The 16,155-nt window shown below is 38.0% G+C and overlaps 1 protein-coding gene across 3 annotated transcripts in view; it reads right to left on the bottom strand.

Annotated features, from left to right (window-relative positions):
• The window catches only part of KDM4C (lysine demethylase 4C), a 335,813-nt gene that overhangs the window by 21,796 nt on the left and 297,862 nt on the right, over nucleotides 1–16,155 (bottom strand). The window lies entirely within an intron of this gene.

Below are 16,155 nucleotides of genomic sequence, written 5' to 3'. Positions count from 1 at the left end.
TGACGTGGCCCAGGTCGCACAGCTAGGAGGCAGGCAGTGGGGCAGTCAGTCATTCACTCAATACATAATTTTCAAGTATCTCCTGTGCTCTAGGATTAGTAGTGAAAGAAACAGTTGTAGTTTTTTACTTTATGCAACTCTGGTGGAAAACGAAGGCATTAAAATAAAAATAAAAAGGGGGTGGCTCCATAGTGTAGTGGTTAGCACATCTGCTTTATACGCAGAAGGTCCTGGGTTTGCACCCCAGGTGGCCATGGGCCATACCCCACGTGTGCCAGGCCCCCGGTGCACACCGCGAGCGTATGGGAAGAGACGCCCCGCCTTCAGAGATCCAGTTCTTAAGGGGAAATGGCAACATCCATGGTTCCATGGGTCAGGGGTGGAAGGGTGGGGCAGGGGGGAAAGGGGATGGAATTAAAAAGGGGGAAAAAGAAATAAAAATAAAAAATAAAAAGATAAATGTAAGAACTCCTATGTCATAGAACTATAGTGGAAAGCAGAAGTATTTAATAGAAAGATTAATAGCACACTGCGTGATTATTATATCCCAGAGACTTTCAAGATGCCACAGGAGATGTGGGAACTAAAATGAAATTCTGACACAAGAATCTGAAAGAATCCAGATAAGGTAAATTAAGGAAAATGAGTCAATATATAAAGAATTATTACAAGGGTTCAGATCTTTTTAAAAAATAACTTCTTTTTCTGATTAGAAAAATAAAACATGCTCATATGGAATCTATAAGAAGGTGATAAAGTTGAAAATCATAATCACCTATGATTACACTCTCCAGAGATAATCAGTAACATTTTGATGCATTTCCTTTGAGGATTTTTCCTTTGCATATTTATATTTTTATATATAATTGGGATCATACTGTAGATACAATTTTGAGCATGATTTTTCCATTTATTATATTGTGCCATTAAATATCCTCCAAAAACATGATTTTTAATAGCTGTATAAATAATTTATTTAACCTTCCTCTTAGCTGCAGTGGTAAGTGTTCAGTAGCCAGATCAAAGGAACAAAGAGCCGGCATGCCTGCATGGTCAGACTGGGTTTGGGGCACTGTGTTCTCATATTTGAGAGCAATTTTTTTAGTGGGACATCGTCTAAAAATTTCATCCTGAGTGTCCTTGAGGAGGAGTACTCTGAAAATCACTTTGCTGTCATTAAATCATTCATTCCTTCGCACAACCAATATGTATTAAGTGACTGAGGCAGGACCACGATTTTGTTTGGATTTCAGAAGACTCAGGAGGAACCTGATAGCTCTCTACAAGCATGGAAAGAGCTGTGAATGAAGAGAATGGGTTGTTTTTGTTTTTGTTTTTTTCAGTTTTGCTCTAGAGGTCACAAACTAGGACTGGCTCTTGGAGTATTTCAGTGGCAATATGTACACCCCACATGAAGAAGCCAATACTTTCTAATAATTATAGCAATAAATTGGTAGTGAGCTACCTGCCACTTGCACTGTTTGATAAAGGGCCTGAGAACCACTCAGTAGGGGTGTGGCAGAGACTTCCTACAGTGGGTGGGAGTTTGAGGGAGTTACAGAGGGTCGGGGGACGGAATAGGGTGGTTTAAAGGCTGAGGCGGGAGGGGACTGCACACTTACCCTTACCTTAGCCCATCTTATTTATGCAGCAGCCCTGAACTAAGCCATGGCCACTCGAACTCTTAGATAAGAGACACCTTGGCTAACAGTTTCTCATTGAATGACTTATCCAAGTCTCACAGCAAATTATAGGCAGAACTAGGATTATGGTTCCTAAAATTTCTCAAGCCCTTGTCTAGTGCTCATCTTCTTTCACCATAGTGTTAGGAATGGAGTATGCAAGAGAATGGAAGAAAATGCAGACACAGATGGACAGTTATTATTTCTCTTAATCTAATCTCAGTCACTCTCTGGCGACACTACGTTCGCTCTTTATAATATTAGCTTCCTCTATGGCCAAAAATAGGGGGTATCCTTCTCGAGCAATACCCCAATGCAGCATTACCTCATTTTCTGGTAGGCTCACAAGGTCTGTTTTAAATTAACCAACTGGGTGACTCCCAAATGGGTGAAGCAAAAAGTGTAGAAATGATGAAATAGACAGAAGTGTATGGGTCTCGGCTTACTGCCATCGAAAAGCCTTTTAAAGTTTCTGTGGCAAAATATATAACTGTAACAAGACATCATTTTGAGCAAAAATATGTCAAGGATTAAACACTCTTGGGCTGAGACCTAAGAAGAACTTGGCCCTCTAGACTCCAAATGATACTGCAATATACGAATGGCATGCCATATTGTAGAGTGGGGCTGTGTGCCCAAATAAATAGTTACTTTTCAGCTCTTAGCCTCACGCTGCCCACACAGGTGGTCATTAAGGCCTGGGAGTGAGAAAGGGGACTGTGTGTGTGCAAAAGAGATGGCTGGGGTGGGGGGCACATTCCAATGCTTACAGTCAAAGATTATTATGAATAACTCATCGTTTTTCTCTCCTGCCAGAATCAAAAGAGGCCTATGGGATCCCCTAAGCCAAATGTCCCCATTTTAAAGAGAAGGACCAAACAATGCAATGACTTGCAGAGAGTCACAACTCATCAAGAGGTGGCTATAATTTAATTTAATTTTGCATTTCACAGCTCAGCAGTGCAAGGTTTTGAGCCAAAGAGTAACATCTGGATAGTATTTTAAATAAAGAATTAAAAAGGGAATGAAGATAAACGGAAGGATTTGTGAGAATATGATTGGTCAAAAAAATGCCAGCTCGTATTATGTTAAATTCAGAAGCAGAGGAGCCCTGAAGTATATATAAACACAAATGAAGCAATCCAGAATTTCCTCAAAGTTGCAAATGTGCCTGAGCACAGCAATAAAATGTGAACAACTCTATAAATACTTTCTATGTAAATTACTGCTTCTATCTCTGTTAATTTAACATGTCCTTCCTTTCAGGTTTAACACATAAACTTAAACCATCATGTTCATAACACACTGTCTAATGAAGAACAGGATGCATGTAATTACTACCAGCCTATTTCCACAGAGACCAGTCTGTCACAAATAATAGACATATAACATGGTTGAGGACAGGATAATGCATCAATTTATTTGCTCAACATTATTACCCTTAAAAGGAAAGCAGAAATTTCAGAAATTCCCCAAATAATTCTTGTGTTGTCAAAAGACTGTCAAATGAAAATAATCTTAATGTGAAATTAAGGAGAATTTTTCTGTTTGTAGGTTGCCAGAAAAGAATGAAAATGATACATAGATAACACACTACTGTCAGATTTATCCGAACTGAGTTTTTCATCCAAAAGCTTAACACCACATTAGAGGGGAGTGGTGAATTTAGCTTTTTACAGATCACACTTTGGCCTGAAATGCCTGGTTCAGCATTACATTGAGGATTATGTTGTGCCCTTTTTCTGACAGTTAATGAACCTCTGAAATAGTAACCTCTCTGTTCCTTTCACACCGGATGTTAATCTTTCTTTGAAGCCTGATTCTTGCTAACACCTGATTTGCTTAATGATACTGAATAGTCAATTAATATTTTAATTATGATATGGTCTTTTTCAATCTTCTTCCCCCCTCACACAAAAACAAACAAAAAAAACCATAAGGTTTTGTTAGTGTCCTCAGTTACTTTCCTTAAAGTAGATACTCACAGTTTTTAATTGATGTAGATTTGCATGTACTGGCAACTGTGAACCAAAAATATCCTAAAGGGAGTGGAGCCCGAGGGTACAGAGTCATCTGAAAGAGGGGGTCAGTGGAGGTACTGATGGAGCCAGAATAGCTGAGCCTGGCTCTTATAGGTTAAACTACAAGGTGGGGGAGTAAGACCCCAGGTATAAAACTGAGAAAAAGGGAAAATGGAGGTAGAGGAAGATAAAAGGAGATGGCTTTGCCGGCAACCAGTTTTAAACATCCATCACTAACAGCTGATTAGCAGTAACATTAACAGTACACAGAATGAGATAGATAGCTTTTAGCAAGTCAATATGCCAGGTGCATTCAAACAAACATTTGCATTCCTGCATGCACGCGCGCACGCGCGCGCGCACACACACACACACGTTTTACCTACGCATTTTAAACATACTGGAAGGCTACACGAGTAGCAGGTGGGACTGCACCTAGGTGTGTGGCGCTGCAGGACTTCTACTTTTCATCTCATATCCTTCTATGTTTCTTGAACTTTAGGGAGCCATGGGCATGTTATGCAAAACACTGTGCATAGGGGATTGTTAAATATTAGCTGCTAATTCTTATTATTACTTCTAACCACACACATTTTGTCTACCAACATAAGTCAGTGGCCCTTTCCCTTTAAAGAAAGTATATACCTCTGAAATACAAGGGGTGTTCCAAACTCTGGAAGGTCATACAGTCCCTCTCTTCCAGAAAATGAGAGCTGCTCCCAGGGCACACAGCAGATGCATCACCCTTACACTGGTTCAGGATGGGGGACCCTGGGGATGAGGTAGGCACAGCCAGAGGGGAAATAAAAGTCCCAGGGAGGTGGGGCACCCAGGCTATAAATACAGAAAACAAGGGCGGGAGGAAACAAAATCAGGTAAATGAGCGCTGAAGAGAGCTATGGACTAAGGAAGTTTTAGGATGCACTCCAAAGTGAGGCCAAGTCTACATATGTACAGTTATCTCAGTTTAAATGTTTTTGCATCAAGATGGAAGCCTCATGAAGGGCAAATATGACTTATCAATTTTGGTGGCCATACTGCCATGCTGAAGAATGGCAAACTAGGGGTCTTGGAATGGCCCTAAATGCCATAACTGCTCTAGATGAGAGAAAAGCAGGGAAGAAGGAAAAGAATCCTCATATGGCCAAGTCTGACCTCATAATGTTGGCCCTGAAACCTGGGCTTCTTCTAATGTTCCCGGTCTTACCGATGGGCTTCACCTTCCATTTGGCCAAGCAAACCAGAACCCTGGGAGTTATCCACGACACCTCTTTCTTCCTCAGCCCCAATGTCAGTCCACCACTGAGTCCTTTTCATTCTACTTCCTAAAAGTATTTCAAATTCTTCTACTGCTCCTCACCTAGTCCAAGCTACATCATTTACTCTGATCTACTGTAATGCTCTCCTAACTGGCTTCCCATCATCCACTACAGCCCACTCTCCAATTCATCTTCTCCACTGTAGCCAAAGAAAATGCTTTATAATAAATGTCTTCATGTTGACTTCTGCTTAAGACCATCATTGGCTTCCCCCTGTTCTCAGAGTAAAGACCAAATTAACATGGTCTCCAAGGCCTAACCTAGTCTGGCCCTTTCCTCCTTCTCTAAGCTCTTTATTTACTTCTTTCAGCAACCTGAGCAGGCCAAGCTCCTTTCTGCCAACAGCCTCTGTGCATGCTTTGCCTGGAATTCTCTCCCTCTGCCCTCTGTCTAGTTAACACATCCTATAGATCTTAAGTCACAATGCTCACTTATTTACAAAAGGGTTTTTTTCATTACATGTTGTTATAGAATTATATTCCTATCATCCCAGGATTTATCTCAATTTGAAGTACATTTTTTTGAAGCACATTTTTATTAGTGACTGTCACATGGTAATCTTTCCCACCAGAATGTAAATTCCACGAGAGCCGAAACCATTTCAGTTTTATTTCTCGCCATCAGATTTTCAGAGTAGGTGCTCGCTACAAAATAACTTGGTAAGGCTACCACTTATTGAAGAATAAGATATTCCTTGACTACAGAATCCACAAATCACCACATATAGGTGCACAGAGGTTGCTTATCAAAGGTCTAGCCCAACAGGAGTTCCTTCTCTGCATCGTCCTTCCACATAGATACAAACCCCTCGCTCTTGAAGAAGAGGACTTGAGCACCACACACACAGTGTCCCATCCTCATTACAATTCTCCTGGAAGAACCCGCTCTTAGATAATGGTTACATATTTGTCCTTCCAACTTCATGCAAAGACAAAAGCAAAATGCAACACAAACCAAACGAAACCCCGTACAAACATAACTAACGACACGTGGTAGAGTTTCAACAGAAGTAATGCAAGAAAGGGATTTACTATGATTAAGTTTTAAAAGTATAAATAAAATATTAACTTCCATACACAAATTATTTAAAAATACTTTGTCCAGGGAGGGCATAAAATATCTAGTGAGAAGAGGAAGCAAAGTTATAGGGCCATGTATAGCTATTGGCAGCCTAGGATAAAGCTTGCTGCGTAATGAGATGGTCTCCAAACTATGTATCACATCTCATTATAGAATCTCACCTAATGTCAATGGCATTCCTGGCCACATCCTTTCTACAGTTCTCCTGTACTTCCTGTTTCAACAGGGCTTCAGATACTGGCTGCTTGGAATACCATCACTAAAGCCTGACTTGTTTTGTGCTAATCACTACTTTTATGGTACAAATCAGATAAACTGTTTTAGAAGATCCAATTTAATCTGTTATACCCTGCCTCCCCAAAAGAGGATATTATATATAAAGAAATATTGGGTCATATATTCTTAATTAAAGGATAAATATCAGGCATGTTTAAAAAACAATAACCTATAAAATATTCTTATGACTAAATTACTGGAAATATGAATAATTTTAACCCCTCTCTCTTTTAACCAAGTTATTAGCCATTAATCTGCAAAAGGTGTATTTTTCAGGCACTGGTCACATCAGCATTAATTATTAGTGGAAAATCTTATTTGGATCTGAAAAATCATGTATAAAACATTATTCAACACGTTGTACTATTGTAACTTTTAGAAGGAGTTAAGCATTTTTTTTGTTTTGTTTAATGGTCCTGGATAAGATATCTAAAGCATAGAAGACTTGAAAATGTAATATCCTCCATTTACAGAAACCAAGAAATCAGATGGTGTAGGGCAGCTGACCTACAGAAATACATACAACCAACAAAGATTATAGCAGATCATAGCTTCCAAGTTTTTCACCTACTCCTTAGCAGAGAATGTTTTCTGACTGTGGGAAAGACCAGAATTTAATGGGAAAAAATATACTCCCTACAATCTCTCTCATTTCCTTATATTATTCTTCTCCCTTTGCGTACATACTCTGATTTGGAAATATAATTTGTTTAGTAAAACGAAAGGCCAGATTTATTATTGGTTCTCTCTCACCAGTGAAAATCAGCTAATCTCTTTCAAATAAAGTGTGAAGAGGAAACAGTAAAATGAGAGCGGTGTCAGTTCGTCACTAAGTAGACATTACTGACTTCTACTGGATATACATACCAAACAATAATGTACGTTCACTCAATTACCAATAATTTAAACCCCGTGGTCAAACAGGAACATAAATGTGATTAATTTATGAGCCTGACATGTTCTGGGATGTGTCACCAATTTATGTGCTATATCCTGGTGTGCTTGAACCTGGGGTGGGGTAGAGGTGAAAGACAATGCAAAAGGGCTAGTAAACAGGAAGCTCCCTGTTGTCTATTTGCCTCAGGAAGCTCTCAATGTTAGCTATATATTTCAGAAATTGTGTGCAGAACATTGTGCTTGCAAATGTGCTACAGGAAGGGTCAGCTCAGGAAAATTTAAGACATTTATAAAACATACATGATTATATGACACTCAGGGTCACAGTATTTCATTGAGATCAAAATGAAGTTAGAACAAGGAAAGATTTAAAAGTCTGAAACCCTGCATCAGAGACAGTTAGTGTACCATTTTGATTTAAAGAGGAATAGAAGGGTCTATAATGAATGTTGACATTCTGATACTATGATATGAAGCAACACTGACATCTGGCCATGTATTTATTAAAAGGAATAAGGAATTTTAATTGTGCTTGTATTTTCTATTAAATAAAAGTTTATTTAGCCTACTTTAAGATTTAGAAATGATGTCACTAATATCCACAGTTAAGATCTGAACATTCACGGGAGGACTTGTGAGGACAACTTGAGATATTTCCCAATAGTCCCGCTCTTGGGCAGACACAGGCCCCAGCACCTGCATTACCACCATGGGTTCCTTAGTCCTTTTTTCATGAAGATTTCTCACTCTCACAGCAGAGGGACAAAACATAACAATTCATTACATTTGAAACCGTGGTTTCAAATATGTTCAGGGCCAGAGACCTTCTTTAAAGAAATCTTATGTGGAAGCGAAAAACACGGAATGTTTGTTGGAACCTAGCCCTATTCTCAGAATGAAATATTCTTTACCTGGAAAGGACATGAACTTATAATATGAACTTGGACTTGAATTTAAAAATACTTCTTGATATCGGTAATGAATTTTAAATAACATATTAATTGTCGAAAGTATAACTTAGAATGATACATTTAATACTTGACTATGTGGTGACTGTTACTATTAATTTATTTAGTCTTTATTTAATTCAATAATTATTTATTATACATTTACTATAAACTAGCTCCTGTACTGAGAACTGGTATGTAAAAGTAACTCAGACATGGTTCCTTGTTTTTAAGAAGCTCAAAGCTTTAGTGGATGTTAATCATCAAAATGAGATAAGTGCTTTGACAGGCAAGTTCAACTTAAAATAGAAAATTTGGAGTTTAATTTCTTCTCTAAGTAAATAAGCACTTCATTAATTTCCATTACATTGGTAACTAAAAAAATTATTTCTTTTTTTCTCCCTCTCTTCCTTCTTTGGAAAAATAATACATGTCTTGGTTTAAAATATGATCTAGGAAACACTATTCTAAAACATATCAAAGTAATTTTTAGGTCTAAGCACATTTATCATATTTAAGATCTCATCACAGAATGAAACACTGTCTTATCTGTTATTTTCTACTCCTTCTCCAAAGGTATAGAAACTATCATGTTAAAGACCTATACAATACACATTTCCAAAATACTCCTGATATTAAAGAGATCTGAAAATAAGATGTCCACATGGCTTTCCTGAAGTTCAGAATATATTAAAAAAACAAAAAACAAAACAAAAAAAACCATGCACACACATAACAACTAAAGTGGATTTTTCTCTTCCGTAGTGCAATTTTGAGAAAGTTAAGTCAAGGAGCAAAAAGAAATTAAATTTTTGTGAGCATCTATTATATGTAAGGTGCTGCACTATGATGGTTATAAATCTCTTATTTTATCCTTATCACAATACATTAAGTTGTATGTTTCATTTCACAGAACTTAAGACTCTCACCTCACACCACATACAAAAATTAACTCAAAATGGATCATAATTCTAAAGGTAAGAGCTAAAACTATAAAATTTCTAGAAAAGAACATAAGAGAAAATCTTTGTGACCTTGAGTTAGGCAAAGATTTCTTAAGATATGAACCAAAGGTATTGATAAACTGGGCTTCTTCACATTGAAATGAGTACACAGCCACTAGAATGATTATCCAAAAGGTGTTGGTGAGGATGTGGAGAAAATAAAACTTCATACATTGCTGGTGGAAATGTGGAATGGTACAGCAACTTTTGAAAACAGTTTGGCAGATTCTTATAAAGTTTAACATATGCTTAACATATAATTCAGTCATCTCACCCCTAGATATCTAACCCAGAGAAATGAAAACATATGTCCACACAGAGGCTTAAAAGCAAATGTTCACAGCAGCATTACTCACAATAGCCCCAAACTGGAAATAATCCAATGTCCATCAACTGGCAAATGGATAAACAAAATGTTATATTCATACAGTGAAATATTATTCAGACTGGGAGAAAAAAATGAAAAACATCTGACAAAAGACATGTATCTGGAATACATAAAGAATAATTCCAAGTCAGTAACCCAACTCATCTCTCTTCCCCAGTGTGATAGCCTTAAACACTCTGGCTCATCATGATTGCTTCCAACTCTGAACTTTTTTCAGTGAACTTTACTGGGTATTCTTCTTGTAAAATCTTTCAGATCAACTCCTGACTGGGGATGAGGTAATGGATATTAGCGATGAACAAAATAACAAAAATGGGCTGGGATGGAGCGTAGATTCCCGTAGCTGAGGTGGCCTCACTAACAAGAGGTGTCTCTTGGTCACCCTTGTCTCTGCCAGTGTAATATAATGTCTGCATAGCTACCTGACTTGAAAGTCCAGGAGCTTCCAAGGGTCCCGTGGCACAGAACATTTCTGGGAATGACTTTTTCCTTAGTCTTTCAAACCCACTCGGGCATTTTATTTTCCCTCCACAACACCCACGATCACTCCTACACCTGGGCTTACATGCCTTGGAATCCCCTTCGGTACCTCGCACAGTGCTGAACCCTGGATATTCCCAAACACTCATTTGGTTCATGGTGTCTACCATCTCCACACTGAAAAAAGATGATGAAGTCGTGAAAATTAATAATATAGTCCTCAAGTTTAAGGCAGTTATTTAGATTTTGTTAGACTGTAGATGAGATGCTATACCTTGAGTCTCTTTAGAAAGAAGAGGATGGGAAAAAAATACCAGGAACTTGTCTCCTGGGAATAAGTTCCCCAAACCAATCACCTTGAGATAATTACCGAAAGAGAAATCAGAGAAATACTGTCAAGTGAGGAAGGTATGTATTTGAAGAAAAACGTAACTGACAGTGCGTCTTCAGGGCAACTAGTTAATCCCCTCCATAGGACATCAGGGCAATGACATACTTTTCTTCAGATCACCAGTGCTAAATGGAAACTGTCAATATGACAGCTACAGAATCGTGGTCAGTGAGATCATACAATTTATAAAAAAAAAAAAAAAAGAGAGTCCAACTCAAATAAGGGCTTCAACATTCTATTAGTATGCCCCAGGCTTTAAGGAGAAAAGTCATACAAGAATTACACAAAAGAGAATAAAATCCCAGGGCCTGGTAAGTATTCAAACACTAGCTTGAGACAGTTCATGACACTATTACTAATTAGGGCCTCAGCAAAGGGCACATGGTTTAGAGAACTGATGAACCAGATGAGGCTGACTTTATTTAGTAGTCCTTGCTCAGCCCTTGTGGGTTTAGTCTTCGAAGGTACAACCAGACTGAGCCTCTGAATGACCTTGCGGTCCTTTGATTATCTTCTCTTAGTAAATTCCTAGTCAAAACAGTAATACTATTCCTCCTTGGTAGGTACATTCTTTCTATTTATTTACCTATTAATTAAATTGTGCTTAAGTACACTCTACCCATTGTAAAGTGTTTATAAAGGTACAGTAATATTTTATAAATACTGGACTGCTTTCTGTGTTTTTTAAAGATGTTTGAAATACTGAGGTAAGTCTGAACAACTAAATTAACATTTGATTTATTAGCATTATCAGTACTAACTGCTTAGAAAAATTGTGATATTTGTGAGAATTGTATATATTAAATCTATAATCACAGTTAAGATGTCCAAGTCCTTAAGTGTAAAATGGTTAGGATTTGATCTATCTAATTTATATGTTCTATAAACATTAATTAAGGAACAAACGAATTTGTTCTTTTTTTATGCAAAAATTACTAGGTATTAGTACAATGAAAATTTTCAGCTGAAGTCGAAGGCTTAGAAAAGTACATTTTAATTTGAATATCGATTAAAATTAAGCTAACAAGAGATATTCTTTTACATGTATAAAAGACTTCCCAAAAAATCAACGGGAATTTGGTGACGTCTTCATCTCATAAGCTCTCAGTTCCTCGGTTAAGAAAGAGAAGCTAGGGCACCACCCTGAGCGATTAAATAAATGTCATGTGGACCATATCTGAAGAATCCTCAAAAAAGTTTCTAGAGACTTGTCTGGCAAATTCCCATCAATTCTAGAAGACCCACGGTGGGATTTGGGGGTGGCCGTGGTAAGGGGTATTAGTCTGGAGAGAACTCAAAATATGTGGTTTGGGACAAGCTATGACTTCTAGGGCATCTGGATCCAAAAATGCTTCCCCCGATCCCATAACATAGACTATTTCTTGGAACAGCTTTTTTTTTTTTTTTTTTTTTTTTTTTTAAATAAATTTCTCAGCCCCGGCTCTAGATATTTTCTTCTGCCTCAAGAACATTCAGAGTTATCCCTACACCTACACTTGCCAGTGGAAACAAAAAGCTGATGCAGTGCTACCCCACACGTACAGATACCCGCTTAACCAAACGAGGAGCTAAGTTCTAAGGACACATCTTCTAAGCAAATTTCAAGCCCAGAAAAGGCAGTATAAACTAGATGGAGGGAGGAGGAAAGGGAAAAAAGGAGTTCTACAGGCTGAAATATCTTAAAAAATTTGATTTTGTGCCTACTATGTATCAGGTGTTTAGCTCGTTTAGTCCTTTCACTAATTCTAAAAGGTAGAACTTATTATTTCCTTTTTAATGGAAAAGAAAAAAAAAAACTGAGGCTTGAAAGTTTAAGCAACTTGACTGTAACTGATAAAAAAATAGCTCTAAGAACATCAGTTTGCACCATTACAGTCAACTCATCCCTACCATCCAGAAAAGTATAGTTTTCATGCTTCTTTCACATTTCGAAAGAGGTTGAAAAATGTAACAAGCCCTCATGGAGTTTTCAGTGACGGAGTCTTGCTGTCGAATTTCTAAATGGTCTTGTATCTCTTCTCACACACAGTGGTGAATGTTAAGTGTTCATCCTAAAACTATCCAGATCACACTGCACCAGCCTCCTCCCTCAAAATGAGCTCTAAGTTCTGAGGAAAGAAAGCAGTCATCAGTTCAGTGTCAACGTGGGCATATACTAGAGGATGCCTGGTTTTAGCAGAGGTTAAAATGGGGCCCTGAAAACTCTGTGCTTGTTGAGTTCTTTTGGGTGAGCAACTTTCATTTCCATCAAAATAGTAGGAGACAAAAAAGTTCATCAGGAAGTGTGTCACAATTTCATAGACTGACAGATGGAGGCATGTTGCAATGCATCTTTTATTACTGCTCTTGACAGCTACAGATTGCATGCTGAGTTTAACTGGGCTGATACATTCTGCAGGTGTATTGTAGACAAAAATTTTTGGATATTTTTCTGGCTATCATAGAAATAAAGTATTTAGGTATGGAAATAAATTTCCTGGTAGTCCAAAGAATGTTTCTCCCTACTGCTTCAAATATTCTCTCTAGTCACATAATGGTAACATAGGAATTGTAATGCCTGACAAGTTTATTTTCAAACATGGATAGGCCAGCCTGCATTAAAGGTTTCCCTTCTGTGGGTTTATAATCAGCAATTCTATAAATATTGGAATGTAACTTTCTTTACTAAAGCATTAGGCTTCACAAGGGAAGATATTTGTGTCATATATAAATAAATAGTTTTGGATGATTAAACTTGATATTCTAAATTTGTTTTCCATAGTTAAAAACCTGAAATTGTGCTGTGCCCTTATAGCAGTTCTAGTTAGCAAGTACCCTCAGGTTAGAGAAGCTGGTTCTTCAGTAGCCAGTAACACCAACGTCACATTTCATTTGAGAAGAACCTTCCCAGCGGCACTCACACCTGATAAGCACATTGTGTGGATTAGAGTTTTCAGACAAACAGGAGAAAAAATCATTTTCTACCACTAGTTTCAGTTGTCACAGGTATGTCATCTAATGAAAACAAGATTTCTCTGAGGAATGCATTTAGTGTTTCCACCAAATAATTATTTTTCCACAATCTGCAAGATACTGAGACAGAAAAAGACCTGATTACATTTTTCTTATCGCTCGAGGAAACGCCACATTAAGGTACGAAGCAGGGTCCCCATCTCCAAGAAGACAGTTCTGATATAGATAAATATCAAAAGTGGAAGTGGGACTATCATAGCCATTAAGCTACATGGCCTAAAAAATGGTGATATAAACATACTTACATTTTATAATGTAGGGGAATCATTATAATGTACATGTAAATATATTTATAATATGCTTAATTATACACATCCATTATCTTAAAATATAATATCAAATTCTGCTCTCTAGGTGACGTACTACAAAAGAATTTAATCATGTAGTTTTCATTAATTTTGGTGAGAACTGCAGACGCCAATCAATCTTTGAAATTTTAAAAGTGTGCCTTAAAATACCATGACTCCACCTTGTGGGAAGCTAAGATGATGACCAAGACAAAACACATGGTTAATGGAGTGGATCTGTAGCATGCTACGAACTGGCCAAAACAATGTGGTCATTGTTTTATAGAAAAGGAAATGACATTCTGCTACAGAGTCAGTCAGCTTCTGGCACCACGAGGTAAAAAGTCATATAAAATGCCTCAGGATAATGTATTTGTGATGGTCAATTTTATGAGTCAGCTAGACTGGGCCATAGAATACCTAGACAGTTGGTCAAACATTATTCTGGATGTGTCTTTGAGGGTGTTTTTGGATGGGTTTAATATTTGAATTGATAGACTGAATGAAGCAAATTACCCTCCCCAATGTGAGTGGGCTTCACCCAATGAATTGAAGGTCTTAGTAGAACAAAAAGAGTGACCTCCCCCACATACACACAAAAAGGGAATTTCTCCTGCCTGACTGCCTTTGAACGGGGACTCAGCTTTTTCCTGCCTTTAGACTCAAAATGAAACATCCACGCTTACTGGATCTCAAGCCTCCTGGCCTTCAGACTGGAAGTACACCACCAGTTCCCCAGGTTCTCAGCCCTGCAGGCTCAGTCTATAACTACACTACTGGCTCTGCTGGGTCTCCAGCTGCCAGCTACAGCTCTTGGGACTTGTCAGCCTCCATAACCACATGAGCCAATTCCTGTATTTGACACACACATGCGCGCGCGCACACACACACACACACACACACACTTTTAATATATTTATTATATTAAATACATACACACATATCCTATTGGTCTACTTCTCTGGAAAACTCTTATTGAGGCAATATTATAAGGAAAAACGACTTCTCTATAGAGTCACCAAGGAAGTAAAGCAGGGGATGTCTCATTTAGCACTAAAATAACGAAGAGGAAGAAGCTATAGAAGCCTACAAATGGTGATATCATCAGAAAGTATGTGAACTTTGAAAATACAATATGACTAAAACATTCCTACTTGGTGTAAGAGGTCTGAAACAAGTAACCAAAAATGTAAGAGATGGGGTAGGGCAGGGGGAGTATTAAGGGAGGAAAGATTAGATGAAAGAGAGATCTGCTTGCAGATGACTATATTTTTTTCCCCATGAATGAAATTATCATTCACAGAAATTCAAATACATTCTCCCTCTCCAATATTTGTCACTGATAACACTACACATGTTGACTCCCCAAAGGCCAGAGCTATGACCGCACACACACATGCGTGCACACGCGCGCACGTACACACACACACCTCACTAGAACCTCTAACAAATATACTAAGTAATGCTAATCAAGCTGTAAAGAATTTTGCTTTTTCATTCCTGTTGATTTCAGTGCCACAATGCTTCCGAACAATCTTACTAATTTTAGAATCCGTGTTCTCACAACACCCACACATACTTAAAACCAAACCTGTTTGAGTTCACAGAGAGTGAGAACAGAAGATGTCAAAGGAAAGACTTGTGGAATTTCAAAAAACTTCCAAAACCACAGACACTGTTTTCTAATGTACAAGTTAAAAACATTCCAGGAAAGCTTAAAACTGGCTCGGTGTGTGGAGGCTTGTGAAGTGAAATGAAATTTAGGATTAATGAACTACTACCATGGACAAAACCAAACTGTTTGCTCAGGTTTGGGGATTAGTGTTCAGAATTCTTTTATTGCACCCCCACCACACTCCCCAAGTTTTCTCTCTTTTGCCAGCTCAGCATTCATAGTTCGCACAAAAGGAAGCTTAAATAAGTATATAGCCTGGACAGACAGGGCTGGCAAAAGCCAAGGGCCTCTGTCTCCTGTATATTTTGGGGGCCCTTCATGGCCTTGCAAATCCTTTCTCCTATTTTAAATGTCCTTTCTTCCCCAGGGTTAAGAACAGATGTTCTAAAGCCAGACTCTGCGATCGAATACTCTGTCTGACACTTATTAGCTTAGCTATGTGTGATCTTGGGAAAGTTATTCACCTCTTTGTGTCTAGTTTCCTCAGAAGCAAAATGTGAAAAATAGAAGTGTCTAGAATGTAAGATTATGAGGAGAAAATGGGTTTATGCATGTCAGGTTCTTGAAGTAGTTCTGGCACGTGGTACATGTCAGTGTCAGTAAGTGTCAGCCCTTACTTTACTTGTGGAGTCTCTCATTCATTCTTCTAGACCAAAGAGGTGTTAAGTTGCATCTAGTTCATTTATAGTATTTATC

This window comes from Rousettus aegyptiacus, unplaced genomic scaffold (genome assembly GCF_014176215.1).
Source record: "Rousettus aegyptiacus isolate mRouAeg1 unplaced genomic scaffold, mRouAeg1.p scaffold_m13_p_3, whole genome shotgun sequence".
NCBI lineage: Eukaryota > Metazoa > Chordata > Mammalia > Chiroptera > Pteropodidae > Rousettus > Rousettus aegyptiacus.
This window is presented reverse-complemented; position numbering and strand designations above follow the sequence as displayed.